This window comes from Trichosurus vulpecula, chromosome 4, assembly GCF_011100635.1.
Source record: "Trichosurus vulpecula isolate mTriVul1 chromosome 4, mTriVul1.pri, whole genome shotgun sequence".
Lineage (NCBI taxonomy): Eukaryota > Metazoa > Chordata > Mammalia > Diprotodontia > Phalangeridae > Trichosurus > Trichosurus vulpecula.
In genome coordinates, this window is record NC_050576.1 from 73,834,472 (window position 1) to 73,837,692 (window position 3,221).

Sequence of the window (3,221 nt, forward strand, 5' to 3'; positions counted from 1 at the left end):
AACAAGGCAGGGATAAAATGAATTCCATCTTACAGGTAAGGAAATGAGCTCAGAGAGCTTAAGTGATATGCACATGGTCATGCTTGTTAAAGTTAGAAGCAAGATTTGAACCCAGGGCTCTCCTGACTCAATCTACTACACCAAACTGCTTCTCAAAAAAAAAAAAAGGCGGGGGGCGGGGTAGAACCACTAGATATGAAATCTGAGAACCTGGGATCGAATTCAAGCTTTACACCTGTATAACTCTGGGTATATCCAGCATGATGAAGAGCTTGCCATCACGTGCCTCCCACTTCCAGCTTTTCACCTCTTGTTCAGAGAACAGTAATCAGCACTACCTATTACTTCAGGAGAGTGCATGACAACTGATTCCTCTCTAGCTCCATCACTATTTGTCTGACTCTTTGGACCAAAACCCCCTTCCTTCGCCCCCACTCCCCTAACCTGTGTTGCTTCTATTAGAATGTAAACTTCTTGGAGGCAGTGATTATCTGACTTTGGTATTTCTAGCCCTAGCACCAAACACTATGCCTAGTATGTAACAGAGGCTCAATAAATGCTTTTTTATTCATTCAAGTCACTTAACTCTACAGCTCTCAGTTTGTGTTATCTGTAAAATAAGCCATTTGTACTAGATAATATCCATAGGACCTGTTGATCTTTATATAACAAAATGACATACTTAACTCTAATGCAGGGAGAGGAAAGATCACAGGAGGCACAGCTCTTTGGATATGCCTAAAAACAAGGTGAAGTGGCCCAAACCAAAACTGGGTGAAGATTGTGGTTAGTGCTGTTAATTTAGGCATACAAAAGAGTGAGAAAGCACTATGTGCTGGCAAGATAAGGAGCAATTTTCTTTGGCATAAGTCTGGGTTTCAGAAGCTCACTGTTCAATTCATTTACGATATCTGTAGGTTAAACCAGATATAATCATGCATATAGATTCACATATTCAGGGTTACTCTACTCTCAAAATGACTTGAGAGCACTCCTGTTAGATCACATCATACATTTGTGCCATCATACATTTCTGAAGTCATTTTTGTAATTTCTTGAGTCACAGCCATTTTGAGACCCATCACTCCTCCTCCACCAACAAAATTAGCCATGTTAAAGTTACACCTCAATTTACTTGGCTTGATGATCTCACTGTATTGATCAGACTTGTGACCCGATGGCTTCTTTCAGAAAAAAACTAAGATCTACCTTCAAAGGATGAATAATTGCCACCACTGAAGACATTCAGAGAAATGTCACTTGTATAATGTTGAAAAAAAAGTCAATACTTTATAGTTACACCGTGATTATGCAGACCCTTTCATCCTGTCTGTGTGCTTACCAGTTTCCACGGAAACACAGCACACAAAACATTTTGCCAATAAAATATTGCAACCTTTATTTAAAACAAAATGCAAATTGGCAAAACCTTGTGGAACAACAGGCAGAAAGAAGACCCACCCCAAGGGCCTCATTTATTTACAACAAGTTTAACACTGTTAGCAGTTCACAGTCAGACAACGGAGTGAGAAAATTAAATTAGAAAAACAAAATATATTACAATAACAATAAAAAAACAAACAATCGACAACACTGGTAGTGTAATCTGTGATTAACGCGTATTCAGTTTAATCCAATATTTTCTCCATTGTATTCACTAGCAATACAAACTGTGCTGAAATGATCTGAATCATTGCTCTTTGTGCACAACACATACAGCTGGGAAGTGTGACCTTTGGTATAAATATTTCATTTTATAAACTGAAAAAAAAAAAGTGTTTCATTATATAGAACCCCCACTCCCCAGGGGATGCACCCCCTCATTTTTATCCAGTGGGCATCAGTTAAGACAGGGCTTTCTCCAATGTCAACCAAGGGAAAAGAACCAAGCTGCAGAAGGAGAGAAAGTAGAGGATCCTCAATAGGAGACAGGAGGTTTCTGACCATGCTTTCAGCATCTGGCAAAGGCTAGGGTGGTAGTACTGCAGGATGGCGCCTGCTCTGATTGTGTTCACAAAAGAGAAATTGTCTTGTTAGCTGCCTGAACTCTGATCCTTCCTGTCTCTTAGTTCCCACGTTTGTGGGTGATATGGTAAAATCTTATGTTGTTTCCCTCTCTTCTTCACATGTACAGCAATGGCAAACACATATACCAGCCCCTAGAAGATGGGAGACAAGGGTCTCGGTAGATGCTTCTCTAAAAATAAAACCATCAATCAATGCTTATGCTTCCCATGCCTTGTTCCAGCTGTTGAAAAATCCATATTCCTCAAGGTACTCTGGACAACATATTAGCTCCTTTTTAGGAGCACTGACCAACAGACTGTGATGACCCAACAGGACATTGTAAAAACTTGTTTATCTAGCATTCTATTAACCAGAAATGTATTGACTGCTACTTAGGTGCATCTACAGTACAATGATAAGTAGTGTTTATAATGACGACCTTGAGGCACGACTATCTATGATTCAAGGGCAAGTACCTGAAGTGCCTTCTGAATCATCAATTCAATTATTTTCAGTGTAGTCTGTTATCTGTTTGATTTTGATACGTCTGAAAATTCTAATAATGTATTAGAAATATAGACACTATGACCAGAATACCCCAATCACACCAGATACCAGAGTTTACTGTATGTATTTACATGGTTTATGTATATCACACTGAAGGATCAAGTACAAAGGAGAATTTAGCAGATTTATAGAATTTACAGAACAGTACCTTACTCTTTTTATAAAGTCAGACAGCTCTTAGAAGCTTACCTCTTTTGCTCTTCCTTAAAGAATGAATTACTTAAAAATCGGTGAACTCAGAGACCTCAAAATCTGTGTGGCACAGCTTAATTTCCTATACTGACTTTTATAGGATCACATTTGGAATGAAATAACATGGAGTGTGCATTAATGTACACTAATGAAAGCTAAGGGAGTCTTTCCTAGAGAGGGCATATAACAAGACTATCACTTAGCTCCAAAACCAGGAGTGTCCAAGAAAATACTCGAACAAACCCCTGTACATGGGGACTCAAAACAGGATTGTGCCTTATGGGGTTGTGAAAATCATCTGTGATGTGTCAGTCCCTTTTGGTTTAATTAACTGGAACGTTATCACTATCATGGAGTTTCTAAGCATGGGAGTGGTCTTTCTTTTAAGGACATGCATCTTATAGGAACAGCTTTTAAGTTTCAAATATACAAGTGAACAAAGATGCAAAGAAACC